This window comes from Micropterus dolomieu, linkage group LG18 (assembly GCF_021292245.1).
Source record: "Micropterus dolomieu isolate WLL.071019.BEF.003 ecotype Adirondacks linkage group LG18, ASM2129224v1, whole genome shotgun sequence".
NCBI classification, from domain to species: Eukaryota; Metazoa; Chordata; class Actinopteri; order Centrarchiformes; family Centrarchidae; genus Micropterus; species Micropterus dolomieu.
Genome location: NC_060167.1, coordinates 729068 through 744843, shown reverse-complemented (window position 1 = coordinate 744843; position 15776 = coordinate 729068).

The following is a 15776-nucleotide window of genomic DNA, read 5'->3' as shown; positions in this document are numbered from 1 at the left end:
AACACAGCATGATGTTCATTTAGTAAATTATGGTCCCATTTAGAGGAACGGAGACCAGGAAGCAGGGGAGGCTTTAGGGCGGGGCTACAAGCTGATTGACAAGTCGCTACCACGGTGACCTGTGAGGCGTAGCAATGCATTTCCCCTCACCAGCTCCACCCTCTCCTCCACATATGGTCAGTTCTGGTTGTGACAAAACAAGATGGCGACGGCCAAAATGCCAAAGTCCAGGCTTCAGAACCGTAGTCCACAATCCTGGTGGCGACGCGGCAGCCGTGTCCACTACCTGTTCCACGGTCAGGTGTATCTGGGCACTATTATTTGTTGTTGCTAATAAGAAAGACGTAAGGCTAATGTCCAGGAGACAGGGTTTCCTAGAAACAGCCTCTGACGTTGAGTCTCTTCAGATGAGAACAAAAAGCCTACGCATTAGTTGAAAATACTGAAACACAGCGCTAGTTATCTCTTTCTGCGTTTCATTTGTCATTACCGGCACTTCTGCTGGAGTTGGTTAAAAAAACTCCTTGGGCAGCAAGCCTCTTGACACCGGCTGCGACTGTTGCGGTTGACCGTAGTGATTCAGACGAAGGGGAACGAGCTGAGCCAAGTCTTGTTCCGTTTCATTTTCTTTTCCTCCTCTGTCCTGCTATTTGTTTTCTTGGATCTGTCTGGGAGGAAAAGAGGGAAACAAATGTGCTCAGAAATGTGCAGCACATATCCACATACGTAGCGTGTCTGTGCGCAGAAAGCCGCTCCAGCCGTCAGTCACAGTGACGGACGGATCTGAAATTAAAGTTCAGAGCGTTGTGAGATCCTCTGCTTTCTCCTTTTAGCTCTGTGTTGTTGTTATTTCACCCTCTCTGTCTCTCCTTTCTTTTCGTCGTGCTTTGTATTTATCACAAACACCTTCTCCTGGCTGGTATTAGGCTCACGGCCCAGTCAGGGAGGTGGGTCTGGACGGGAGGGGGGACGCGGGCTGGTTCCATTACGGCTTGCTTATAATAACACGGATTATGAAAGGCTCATAAATGAGATTAGAAAAGCAGATATAGGCCGACGTGGCTCAGCGTGTGTGTTTGTTTGATCTGCGTGAGGCTTCGTGTACGAGCACGGGAATGATGTTTATTTCAAAGAAGCCTGGCAGCTCGCCGTGTTTGTCTGCATGCATCGGCGTGAGCATTTGGATGTTTGAGGAATGAAAATGTAAAAATGAGAAGCGCAGGTACAGACGATACTGTGCAGCAGGAAAGGCCTGTGGTGAGCTCTGTATCTGCTCTGTGAAGACGACACTATCTGTTCGCTCGCTTGGGACGATCGTATTGACTCCTGCGCGATGGATTTCTCCTCCCTCTACAGAGCGGGCCCTCAAGGTCGAAGCCGATCTGTTTTGCCAGAAAAGAAAGTTGATTCTAACTTGATGGTCTTTGTTGTTCAGGTCTTTGTTTAATACACAGCCAGGCAGTGTGCAGGGTCACGCACGGCGAGAAAAGGACTTGTCAGGGACAGTTTGTGCGTCCTGCCGGCTGCAGAGACACAAACCTGAAATAAAAGAAAGAGCGTTTCTCTGGCGCTTTCCGCTTCCTGCAGGCTGAGAGAGGATATGTGCTGACTCTCAGAATGCAAACACTCTACTGAGTTAGCATTTGTAAATAGCTTTCTGTCTCACTTTCCTCTTAACCCTCTTTCTTGTTTTGTCTTCTTTGTCTTTGACCTCTTTTATTTTCCCCTTATTTAAATTTCTTCTCCCAGGATTTTTCTGCAGACCAGTCAAGCTTGATGCAGATGTGTCTCAGTAATTCATGCATATTCCACCCTCCGGTTCTCCTCCGCCTCGGTGGCATGAGCAGAAAGCTGCAGAAATCACTCACACAAACACACAGATCTGTTTTAGGACGCGAAGCACAGCGATGAGGATTTGTGCATTATGTGCATTATGTCATCGAGTCAATACTGTTTAGAGTAATTTGCCCCTTGGTTGAGTTCATTCTCGACTCTCAAAACTGCACGATTCTGCAAAATAATGAACCATAACGTACAGAACTGATAGCACGCAGGGAGACCAATTAAGGCCGGAGGTGCTGCTTTAAAACGGCAAATCCAGACAAAGTAAGATGTAAGAAGAGATATATTTAACTGTGTCTCTGCTCAGCTGTCAGGACACGCCCGCTCTCTGCAGTTTTTTTCTGTCAGATGACTTCACAGTCAGAGCACATGTTATGAATTTAATTTTAAAAGCTTACATCAGATCTGAAAAAAGATCCTCTGGGAGACGGAACATTTAAGATGCCCCACGGTGAAAAATCATTATATTGATATTTAGACGGTTATCTCTTATTTCACCATTTTAATTCTACTCCGTTCTCCAGCTTATTTTAGTGCGTTACACCTGTGCTGAATACAGACCTGCTGCCTCTTCCTGTCAATTCAGTTCAATTCAAATTAGCTTCATTGGCATGAATGTGTAACAACAATATTGCCAAAGAATCATACATACAACATAAGAACAATCAACCCCATACATTTCATTAAACAAGTAATTAAAGCGTGTGTGTCTGTGTGTGTGTGTGTGTGTGTGTGTGTGTGTGTGTTAAAAAATATATATATTAAAAATAAAACAGTAAGCGTGTGTGTGTGTGTGTGTGTGTGTGTGTGTGTGTGTGTGTGTTAAAAAATATATATATTAAAAATAAAACAGTAAGCGTGTGTGTGTGTGTGTGTGTGTGTGTGTTAAAAAATATATATATTAAAAATAAAATAAATAAAACAGCGCGTGTGTGTGTGTTAAAAAATATATATATTAAAAATAAAATAAATAGAACAGTAAGCGTGTGTGTGTGTGTTAATAAAATAAATAAAACAGTAAGTGTGTGTGTATATATTAACAGACAAAAATAAAAACCATCAATCAAACATACAAATGTAAAAACAACAATTACTACAATATCAAATGATCAAAATAATTTGAAAATCTGTACAATTGTTTATCAGTCTGAGGTTCCACTGGTTGTCCTCACTTCATGGCATGAGGAGACATATTTTGCAGCAATTATTTCACATTTGGGCATTTCTCCCAGTAAATAGGGGAGTTTCTGTGTGTCTGATATTAATTTGAATTCGGGGTGTATATGGGAAATGTTTGCAAAGTGTTTTTGTCTTAGTGTTTTATATTTAGGGCATGAGGTTAGAAAGTGCAGCTCTGTCTCTACTTGTCCTCTGTCTCTACCTGTCCTCTGTCACACTGGGAGCAGAGTCTCTCCTCTTGTGGTAGCCAGCTCTGTCTGTGGCGACCCTTTTCTATGGCCAGACTGTGTCTCTCTCCCTGTATGTGTGTCAGCAGTATGTTTTATAAAGTCACAGAAAAGACAAAGAACTCGTCGTTTGGATGTCTTTTTCACACGGCAGCAGGTGGGCCGGATGTGAAGGAGGCTTGTTAATGACGTATCAAATTGAAACCAACATGGTACCAAATGACATCTGCGCTGGTGTGTTCACTGTTGCTTTATCTCTCTCTGTTTCATTTACATTTATTCATTTAGCTGACGCTTTTATCCAAAGGGACTTACAGCTGCTACGAGGGGTTAAGTGTCTTGCTCAGGGACACATTGGTGTCTCACAGTGGATTCAAACCCGGGTCTCTCTCACCAAAGGCATGTGTCTTATCCACTGCCCCATCACCCCCCATGTTTCTCTGCTAAATGCTAAAATGTGTCGCCAAATATACTTTAGCGGCCATTGATATACTGTTAATGTACCTGTTAATAGACCTGGGCGGCCGTTAATGTACCCGGGCGGCTGGGTGTTAGTAGACCTGGGCGGCCGTTAATGTACCCGGGCGGCTGGGTGTTAGTAGACCTGGGCGGCCGTTAATGTACCCGGGCGGCTGGGTGTTAGTAGACCTGGGCGGCCGTTAATGTACCCGGGCGGCTGGGTGTTAGTAGACCTGGGCCGCCGTTAATGTACCCGGGCGGCTGGGTGTTAGTAGACCTGGGCGGCCGTTAATGTACCCGGGCGGCTGGGTGTTAGTAGACCTGGGCGGCCGTTAATGTACCCGGGCGGCTGGGTGTCAGTAGACCTGGGCGGCCGTTAATGTACCCGGGCGGCTGGGTGTTAGTAGACCTGGGCGGCCGTTAATGTACCCGGGCGGCTGGGTGTTAGTAGAGCTGGGCCGCCGTTAATGTACCCGGGCGGCTGGGTGTTAGTAGACCTGGGCGGCCGTTAATGTACCCGGGCGGCTGGGTGTAGCACTGCAGGAACAGAGAACTCACACATTTCCATACCACTGGACAAAAACAAGGCTGAGCAAATTCCCAGAAGCACGACACTCTGTGTGTGTGTGTGTGTGTGTGTACGTAGGAGTGTGTATCAGAGATCTATAACCTGAACTGAGAGCACCTTCCCGTTAAAAGGTATTGATCTGGCCATCCTTCTCTCCACCCCCGTCCATTCTCAGTCTCTCCCCTCCATCGCCTCCCTCTTTAAGTGGTTGTCTCTCTCTCCCTCTCTCTCTCTCTGGGGTGGTCTCGGGTTCTCTCAATCGTTACTGTATGGAGACAGATGGATGGAGGCAGGGAGACGAGGATCATATGACCAGCAGAGGTGAAGGAGCGATGGAGGAAGGACCGGGTAAAGCGAGAGTCGGGTCATATTACAGAGCACAGCAGTTTGAAGAGCTGGAAAGATAAAGGTGGGGGGGGGGGGTGGAGATAAAAATGAAGCAGAGAAAAAACAAGGATTTAAGAAAGAGAAGAGGAAGGATGTACAGAGTGGAAGAGATGGGAGCTGACAGGAGGATGAGATGGGAGTAATTTAACACTTCAGCTCGATCGTTGTCCTTCAGATGGGCCAGTGAGGTTGAACACTTGACTGACAGTCAACCTGTCCTTGACTTGAAATGCGCCAGCTCGAACTTAACCTTTGACCTTATATTAAAGGGTTTGTTCTGGTTTATCTGAAGCTCATCTGTGGCTTCAGCAGGCCCAGTTAGTATTTTCCAAAGGCCTCTTTATGTTACTGTCCCTCCGCTCGGCACAGAAACACTGTGTGGAAAAGCAAAGACTGACGTCTGTATTAAGTATTAATGAACATGAAGGGGGGGGGGGGGCCTTCAGCCTTTTATTTCCATCCACCATTCTCTTGCTCGGCCTCTCTCTCTTTCTCTCACGGCTCTGGCCCAACACCTGCGCCGCTCTCCACCAGCAGCAGCATAAAGTTGCTTGAAACTTAGTGGCGAGCTAGCCAACAAAGCTAGCCAACAAAGCTAGCCAACAAAACTAGTGAACAAAGCCAGCTAACAAAGCTAGCTAACTAACCTAGCCAACAAAACTAGTCAACAAAGCCAGCTAACAAAGCTAACTAACAAAGATAGCTAACAAAGCCCGCTAACAAAACTAGTTAACAAAGCCAGCTAACAAAGCTAACCAACAAAGCTAGCTAACAAAGCTAGCTAACAAAATTAGCCAACAAAGCCAGCTGACAAAACTAGCTAACAAAGCCAGCTAACAAAACAAACCAACAAAGATAGCTAACAAAGCCCGCTAACAAAACTAGTTAACAAAGCCAGCTAACAAAGCTAACCAACAAAGCTAGCTAACAAAACTACTCAACAAAGCCAGCTAACAAAGCTAGCTAACAAATTAGCCAACAAAGCTAGCCAACAAAACTACTCAACAAAGCCAGCTAACAAAGCTAACCAACAAAGATAGCTAACAAAGCCCGCTAACAAAACTAGTTAACAAAGCCAGCTAACAAAGCTAACAAACAAAGCTAGCTAACAAAGCCAGCTAACAAAGCTAACCAAAAAAGCTAGCTAACAAAGCCAGCTAACAAAATTAGCCAACAAAGCCAGCTAACAAAGCTAGCTAACAAACAAAACTACTCAACAAAGCCAGCTAACAAAACTAGTTAACAAAGCCAGCTAACAAAGCTAGCTAACTAACCTAGCCAACAAAGCTAGCCAACAAAACTAGTCAACAAAGCCAGCTAACAAAGCTAACCAACAAAGATAGCTAACAAAGCCCGCTAACAAAACTAGTTAACTAAAAACTAGTTAACTAACAAAGCTAACCAACAAAGCTAGCTAACAAAGCCAGCTAACAAAGCTAACCAACAAAGCTAGCTAACAAATCTAGCCAACAAAGCTAGCTAACAAAACTACTCAACAAAGCCAGCTAACAAAACTAGTTAACAAAGCCAGATAACAAAGTTAACCAACAAAGCTAGCTTACAAAACTAGCTAACAAAGCCAGCTAACAAAACTAGCTAACAAAGCCAGCTAACAAATCTAGCTAACAAAGCCAGCTAACAAATCTAGCCAACAAAGCTAGCTAACAAAACTAGCCAACAAATCTAGCTAACAAAACTAGTTAACAAAGCCAGATAACAAAGTTAACCGACAAAGCTAGCTAACAAAACTAGCCAACAGAGCTAGTTAACAAAGCTAGCCAACAAATCTAGCTAACAAAACTAGTCAACAAAGACAGCAAACAAAGCTAGCTAACAAAGCTAACCAAAAAGATAGCCAACAGATCTAGCCAACAAAGCTAGCTATAAAAGCCAGCTAACAAAACTAGCCAACAAAGCTAGTTAACAAAGCTAGCTAACAAAGCTAACCAGCAAAGCTAGCCAGCAACTGACGCAGGAGCGCTTACAGGAACGTCACCGATGGTCGGGTGTGTTAGCTAGTAAGTTTGCTAATAGATTTATTGCCAGCAGCTAAGCGTCTGTCTGTGAGACCTTTGGCTGATTTATTTTGCAAACAGCCAAACATCAAGCAACAACAGAAGATACAGCGAGCGGCTAATAACTTATTACTGACTAGTCCAACAGAAAGAAGGCAGCTCGCCGTCTGTCCTGCAGCCTTGTAGCTCTTATAGCTCAAACGCTTCTTCGGTCTCTTCAGCCTCTGCCGTTATATTTATAGTGAGAACACCGAGCTAGCTTCTTCCAAAGCACTCAAATTGTGTGCTATATACTTTCTGCTTCTTCTTATAGATTGCTGAAGAGTCATGTTGGTGCTTTAAAGCGTTATGCTGTCCTGCCAGAGACTCCAGTGTTACATGGAGCCAGTAACCAGCGCCGAAGTGCTAATGACAGAGACGCCATTCTCCTTATTAGAAGTCAGTGTAGCATCAAAATGATTTTGTTATTTGCAATTAAAATTACGTCATAATGCTGCTTTAAAAATACTCTCCACCTTCTCTTCCACTGGAAGAAGGCTGCAACTGATGATTCTTTTCCTTATCGATTAATCCCCCGATTATTGATCTTGGTTAATTGTTTGGAATGTAAAACGTTCATCACACGTTCCCAGAACTCACGTAGACTCGTTAAAATGTCTTCTGTTCGTGGACCAACAGTTCCCAACCAAAAGCGATCCAGTTTACGCTCACTGAGGAGAATTTAAACCAGAAAATATTCACTTTTGAGAAGCTGCTACCTGAGAACATCAGTTGATCAGAAAAGGATTACCGCAGACTTAACCCGTGTCAACGCACAAATGGGGACGCGGCCACAAACGCCAACACACATGAACAGCAGCGAACCAGGATGTGATTCCAACCAGCAACAGTGGAGTCCGCACACTTCACCTCAGGGTGAATTATTAGATGTGACATTTTCTAGTGTGTGTGTGCTCTTCAGATTCCTCTGCTGCTGATCATAGCCTTGAATCTCTGTCGAGGGGAACCGTCGAGCCCGTCCTCGCCACGGTCCTCGCCACGTCCTCCTCGCTGCACACGCTCGGTTGCAGCAGCTTTGTGACAAATACATTTTAAACTTCTCAACATTCAGTCACACAGCTGATCACAGCCTTTATTCTGTACACAAAACATCTCAAACAGGTTTCAGGCTGATTCCCAGAGCTTGGAGCAAGTAATTATCGATTCAAAGCAAAGCGTCATTAAAACATGAGCTAGCAGTTACCACCTGTTTTCAAGAAGAGTCTATTTATCTTCAGTCTTAAACTCAAACATGTTTCTGATCACAGAAACAGTAACTCTTAAAGTCCACTGACTTATACGGCTGCGACGCGGTTTTGATGCGTCCTCAGTCCGGCGTCTAAGTCCTCTGGAAGCGTCTCAGAAGCGTTTCAGCAGCGGAGCGAGCAGCCTGCCCCGTGTTACTGACTTGTTATTAATTTGTAATTTGCTTCTACCTTCTCCACAGCTCTATGTGACGCCGTAAACTTCAGGCTGCATTTCCTACAGGGAGCATTTCAGAATAAGAGCGTTTTGCCTGATTTTGCTGACATGTTTAGATTTTGTTGATTTGGTAATCAGTGTATTTTGTGCTTCTACTCTGATTCAGTAGGCTACGTAGTTAAATGATTTCTTTTTGTGTCCGTTCTAACTGTGTTTATTGTTGTTTTACGATCTGGAGTCTGCACGGGGTGTTTTATTTTGAAAACTCCCTGGATTCTCTATGCTGTTCTGTGTCTGACTTCCTGCCTGGTTCAATCTGCTCGCTTGACGTGTCACCCATCCAAAAAAGACCTGCTACCTTTTCTCTGCGGAGCGGAGTGGAGAGCCGCTTCTGGGACGCGCTGCGTCTGGTGGACTCAGGAGCATCGACTAGAACTGTGGTTCTTAACCAGGGGGGTCACGAGAATGCTGCTATAGACACAAAAATACAAAAACAACAACTTAAAAATAACTAGACAGACTACAGTTGTGAATGGCATCACTTTGGGTGGACACTGTAAATATTCTGCACTGTTAATCCAGCAGGTGGCGGTGATGCCAACCGCTATAAAACAACGAAGAAGAATGAGGCCCTGATCAGAAAGAAAGCGCTTTGCAGGTTCGAAAACGCGAACTGGTTGAATTTAGAAAATGTTGCTAGGCAACCACCGAATCAGCTGTCCTGTCAATCAAAGATTGTAGCGCCAGCGATCTGTAATCTTTGGTTTGCTGCAAGTAATAACGGTCAAGTTAGCAGAAACTTGATCACAACTCACAGGTCTGAGTCTGCGGGCGCTTGCTCTGGCGCTGTTTTGAGGTCGAGAGATGAACCTACAAACACGCAAGAGACGGGGAAAGGGAGATCCGTGTGGGCCCATGTGACCCTCAGAAAGGGGAGACACCGCTGGTAGTAGTCTACCAGCTGGGGCTTCGTCTTAATGATGGTCGGTTTAAGGCGTATTTTAGGATGAGTCGGGGACAGACTGCTGCCGTCTCCGGACAATCCAAGCAACTGTAAACTTCCGTCAGCACAACGTCTCTCCGTGCATTAGATTGGACAGTGGAAAAAACGCGAATGACGTCGGGCACGAGTTTAATTTTTTTCAACTCAGAGCGCTCATTCAGAAACGCGAGGCGCCCAGGGCGCATTGACAGCGCGCAGAACGCTCACTGCCACTAGAATACAATTAAAAAACGGCGGCACTCACTGCAAAAAACACATTTATTAACTTAACTAATATTTTGAACTTCCGAAAAGGGTCGGACTGCCACAAACACCTGGAGTAGAATGACCGTGAGTAGCTCTGGCAACCACGGCGCAGCCGTAACCCGCAGCAAACGGATTCAGTGGACGTCAGTTAGGTATTCAAACACTTGACTGATTAATAACAAGATTATTTAGAAGTTCTTTTATTTTTACACAGACAGCCAGTGTTAACAGAACATTAGAGTTTACGAGCAACAAAAAGGTCAGTTTGCACGACGGCTGTGATGACTGACAGAAAGTGAAATATTTGTACTGACGACATTTATTTCAAAGGTAAAACGCTGAAAAGTGACTCACAGTGAGCCCGAAGTGAAGGTTTCCAGATTTCAAATGGAAGAGTGGATGAGAGAGTATAAATCGGAGACGTCTGTATAGTTTACAACTTCATATTGTTCGTAGTCATGAATGTTCGGTTCCCCTGTCGTCCCGGACGGCGTCTGTGATGCTGTTAGCCGTTAAGTTGAAGACTCACTGAACTCTTCTCGACACCTGAACTATATGTTGGTGAAAATTCATGCATGGCTCTGAGAATCTGTCTCCAGATCTTGAGTTCAGCAGCGAGCAGTTAGCTTCATCGCCACTTGTTTTCAAGATGAGTCGGTTCATCTTAAACCACCAAAAACGGGAGTAATCGGACCTCGAAGCTGCAAAACCTGCAAACTGTAGCAAACCGGTGCAAAACGTTGTGAGATTGAACTCTTCCCAGGCATCTGAATACGTGCTGAGTAATTATCAGAATTAGAATAAGAAAAGGTTGATTTTCTATTGTTGGTTATTGTCGCACAACCAGCCAGTGTGGACAGAGCGTTGGAGTTAGCGAGCAGCAGAAACGATGACTGCTTCCAGTTCTTCACACTTCTCCCCCTCAGACAAACGTATACTGCAGTTTTTTAATGAAACAGCTGGATGATTGATAAGGTGCTACACGTAGACAAACATACAGCTGCCATAAATAGATGTAGAAATATGGAATAAACAATGTGAGTTATATAAGAAGGATAAAAAATAATACGATGTTTTGCAGAGAAAGAACAATGTGGCAGATATTTACATGTTTTGTGTTGTGCAGATGTGTTGCAATAGAAGAGGATGTTGTGTACGTAAATATATAAATTGACAACGATTAACAGTTAACAACAAATATGTGCAATTATCTGCAGGTGTTTAAAAGCTATGTAGAGCTGAGGGCTGATGATCCATCGAGTGATATAATGATATAATGTTTTGATATGTAACATACTGATTTGTGGAGGTTTCCACTGTGAAGAGCTGGATGATGCCGGAGGAGGAAAATCTCAGCAAAGCAGCTTTCATGTTACAGCCAACAGTGGAAGGGAGAGATGTGACTGGAGAATATGCATCAGGGCGTCTAAAAGTGAAGGATTTTTCAGACGTTTGGATGCTGTTGTGATGTGAACGCTCTTGATTACCTTAATCTGGGAATCAACGGTAATCAGTTTATCTATATGCATGTAGACGCACAGGAGGACAAAGCAGAACGCAGCAGATGAGGGAGGACGAGTGGGTGAAAGAGGAGGAGGAGAAGAAGACGGGGCAGTGAGGTCAAGAAATTTAGATTTTTACAATATTACAGATGTAAATCAGGAATAAATGGTTTTGCTGACTGAAGCCGGCTCAACTGACATCTTTGGGTATGAGCTACAAAAGATGAAGAGGCCGAGAGAAAAGTGGAGGGAGTGAGAGGCTTTCAGAGCTATTGATCTGCTGCTTCCTCCTGCAGGGTCAAACACGCCGCTGACCTTGGACTAACATCATTAACCCTGATGAGAAACCAGCTGGAAACAAAGCGAGACGATATTAGCGAGGTGGAGTGAATAATTAGGGAGGTTTGGTTGTGAGGTGTAGCGCTGTGTCAGACCACCGCCGGGGAAACACCTGGGTCTGGAGTTAAAGGCAGGCAGGTGAGCGGGATGGAATCAGAACCACACAAACAAAAGCTCTCTGAAGCCCACCTTTACCTGTGTGCGAGCATCTACTCCGACGCCGTCTCCTGCTCACGACGGAGCCGCTGCGTTAGCGACACGCACACACAGTGCCAGGTGAAGCTTCCCTCAGGCGTGTCGCTCACAGCAGGTGATGCTGCAGTCCTGTCTGAGGCCGGCTGATTCAGCGTGATTCATGCTTCATTTTAATACGAACCAAGCCAACAAAACTTAACCTTTGTTTTACCAGCCTGAGAAACGTGAACCTTAAACTGACGGCATGAATCAGAACCGTCCTCAGCAGAGAAACGGCCGGACGGCTCGATGATGCGTCAGATTATTACGACCCATGTTTAGGTTTGTTGTCAGGCTGCGACCTCTAGTGGCAGAAGGAGTCAGGTGACGTGGTACAAAGACAGACAAAGTCTGATTCTTATAGATTTACCGCTGTAACCTGCAGTGCCGCCTCCCGTCACCTTAGAAGCGCTCGTTAAGTCCGAATGTGTCCGTTCTTGATTATTTATCTTCCTTCAGTCTGTAAGGATCCACCCATCAAAAGAATCAGAACAGCTTTTCAAGTTGTGAATCCTGTCATTTGAAGTCCGTCGCTCTCTGTCTGCTTACTTCCTGCAGCCTGTTGTTGTTTTCCTTACGTTGCTGCCTTCAAAATAAAAGCACAGAAGCCGTCTGTCGGAGCCAGATCAAATGAATGACGTGTATTTAATGTTACTGGATCATTTTTATACAAGTAATATTCTGTTATTATCTATTTCAGCTTTGTGCGAGAGGAATTAAAGGCCTGTCCCTAATAAAGTCAGGGTCAGTTCAGTGATTTTAGAAAATAAAAGCCCGGGCCGTTAATCAAAGTTTTATTGCATTGGGTTTTAAAAAGGTCAAAAGAAACAGATTTTGCTCACGTACTGTTGTTATTATTTATACAGCGTTGGGATCTGCGTGAGCCCAAATAATGAGGAAGTGTGAATAACAAAGTGAGGAAGACCAAAACATCATCATCATCATCATCATCATCATCATCATCACTGTCTGCAGCCCGTCCTCACAAAGACAGCAGTACAAGAACACACACACCCTCTCTCTCTCTGTGAGCCGCCCAGGGGACGAGTTAGTGCTCGCCAGGGTGACGTCGCTCTGCCTGTCTGCACACGCACACACAGACGGTCTGTCAAATTTACCAGCTGTCTCCAACATGCAAATTCATCATTGACCCTCTCTGCACTTATTGATTCTTATACTGAGCTGTGTGGTACTGCTGTGTAGTACTGCGTGTGTGTGGTACTGCCTGTGTAGTACTGCATGTGTAGTACTGCCTGTGTGGTACTGCCTGTGTAGTATTGTCTGTGTAGTACTGCCTGTGTAGTACTGCGTGTGTAGTATTGTCTGTGTAGTACTGCCTGTGTGGTACTGCCTGTGTGGTACTGCCTGTGTAGTACTGCCTGTGTGGTACTGCCTGTTTGGTACTGCCTGTGTAGTATTGTCTGTGTGGTACTGCCTGTGTGGTACTGCCTGTGTGGTACTGCCTGTGTAGTACTGCCTGTGTGGTACTGCCTGTGTAGTACTGCCTGTGTGGTACTGCCTGTTTGGTACTGCCTGTGTAGTATTGTCTGTGTAGTACTGCCTGTGTGGTACTGCCTGTGTGGTACTGCCTGTGTAGTACTGCCTGTGTGGTACTGCCTGTTTGGTACTGCCTGTGTAGTATTGTCTGTGTGGTACTGCCTGTGTGGTACTGCCTGTGTGGTACTGCCTGTGTAGTACTGCCTGTGTGGTACTGCCTGTGTAGTACTGCCTGTGTGGTACTGCCTGTTTGGTACTGCCTGTGTAGTATTGTCTGTGTAGTACTGCCTGTGTGGTACTGCCTGTGTGGTACTGCCTGTGTAGTACTGCCTGTGTGGTACTGCCTGTTTGGTACTGCCTGTGTAGTATTGTCTGTGTAGTATTGTCTGTGTAGTACTGCCTGTGTGGTACTGCTGTGGTGTCAGAGCTGCAGCTGATTGGTCGTAATGTTGCTGCTGCTGGTCGCTGAGCGTCTGTGCAGCTGCAGCTGATTGGTCGTAATGTTGCTGCTGCGGTTGGTCGCTGAGCGTCTGTAGCTGCCTGTGGTCGTACTGCCTGTGTGGTAGCTGCAGCTGATTGGTCGTAATGTTGCTGCTGCGGTTGGTCGCTGAGCGTCTGTGCAGCTGCAGCTGATTGGTCGTAATGTTGCTGCTGCGGTTGGTCGCTGAGCGTCTGTGCAGCTGCAGCTGATTGGTCGTAATGTTGCTGCTGCGGTTGGTCGCTGAGCGTCTGTGCAGCTGCAGCTGCTGCGACAGGAAGTGTTAGAGGAAGAAGAAGATCGCTGGTTGCTGCGCGGCTGCGTCCGAAAAGTCTTTTTTGCTCAGGAAGGTTCTGACTGAAGTATTTCAGCGGCAGCCGTGATGAGAGCTGGTCGAGTTCTCTAAACGCCGAGGAAAGGAGCCTCAATGCTTCCTTTCATATCTCCTTTAGCGTAGGGTACACCGGACCATCCTTTACCAAAGGAGAGAACGCCGTTCCACAATTCTTTGCGGCGGCGACATTTAAAGTTCAATTCAATTTTATTTATATAGCGCCAAATCCCAACAACAGTTATCTCACAGCGCTTTTCATAAAGAGCAGGTTTAGACCGAACTCTGTGATGATATTTACAGAAGCCCAACAGTTCCCAAAAAGTGACGCACGTTCTCAAACTCAAAAGATAAAATTCATTGACCACATTTAACAAACTCCCTGCAACACAGACGCACATTATGTTGCCTGAATGAGACTCTCAGTTTTCTTCTTTCTCTTGCTTTGTTTTCTTTTGGCTTCGCTGTAATCTGAAGCTGTTTCAGCAACGTTTTATGTTTCGGGTTGTTGAAATAAGCTCTAAAGTGTTTTCTACAAGAATAAAAAAGACAAATCACCGACCATGACGGATAAAGGTTGGTTTTCTCTCTTATGCCAGAAGTTGCTAATGTGCACGTGTCATGAACCGTCAACAACACCTGAGACCCGTGCGAGCTGCTTCTGTAACGTGATCAAAGTGAGGAGAACGTTTCGGCGTGGAGCCTCACCTTCTGTAGTCAGTCACAGATGCCGACACGCTCGCCTTCATAAAGCCAAAGATCAAGCTGGACGACCTCTTCGGTAAATGGAATGTATTATTTCAGTTTCCCACTCAGTGGGATCCTATTTCCCTGAGTCCTTTTGAGTTCTCCTTCACACCTTTCCCTGAGTCCTTTTGAGTTCTCCTTCACACCTTTCCCTGAGTCCTTTTGAGTTCTCCTTCACACCTTTCCCTGAGTCCTTTTGAGTTCTCCTTCACACCTTTCCCTGAGTCCTTTTGAGTTCTCCTTCACACCTTTCCCTGAGTCCTTTTGAGTTTTCCTTCACACCTTTCCCTGAGTCCTTTTGAGTTCTCCTTCACACCTTTCCCTGAGTCCTTTTGAGTTCTCCTTCACACCTTTCCCTGAGTCCTTATGAGTTCTCCTTCACACCTTTCCTTGAGCTCATGACGTTTTCCATCGAGGTCAAGGAAAGGAGGTTATTAGAGGAGATTTTTTTGACTTTTCGGACGCAGCCCACGTCTTCCTCACAGGTGTCCCATCAGCTGTTCGGAGCGGGGCTGTCAGGGGCTGTCATCAGCAGGTCCGACCGCTTTCAGAGCGCTACTCAGAGCGGCTCGCTTCCTGCCCGATGGACAAATGGATGGACAGCCGGATCCGCCGGTGTCACAGGCTTCCTGTGTCCGTCAAGTTTCCAGTAACAGTACAACCGCCTGCCCTTCGGTTACTCCCCGGCCCCAAGTGTGTCAAGACGGCCCTGGAGCCGCGGCGGCGGTCCGGCACCGGGGTCCTATTTTACCTGGACAACCTGCTGCTGCTGGCGCCGTCCCGGGACGGCCCAGGTAGTCGCGCACTCGTCTTACCTGCGCTTCACGGTGAACTGGAAGAAGAGTTCTCCTCCCCTCCCAGAGACTCACCTACCATGACTCTTTCTCTCTCCCCCTCTCTCTCCCCGCTCTCTCTCCCCGCTCTATCTCGCCCTCTCTCCCTCTCTTACTCTCTTTCTCTCTCTCCCTCTCCCTCTCTCTCCCTCGTTCTCTTTCTCTCCCCCCTCTCTCGTTCTCTCTCTCTCCCCCTCTCTCTCCCTCTCTCCTTTTGTCCCTCTCTCTCCCTCACTCTCTCCCCCGCTCTCTCGCCCTGTCTCCCTATCTCCCTCGTTCTCTTTCTCTCTCTCCCTCTCCCTCTCTCCCTCTCTTCTCCCTCTCTCTCCCTCGTTCTCTTTCTCTCCCCCCTCTCTCGTTCTCTCTCTCTCCCCCTCTCTCTCCCTCTCTCCTTTTGTCCCTCTCTCTCCCTCACTCTCTCCCCCGCT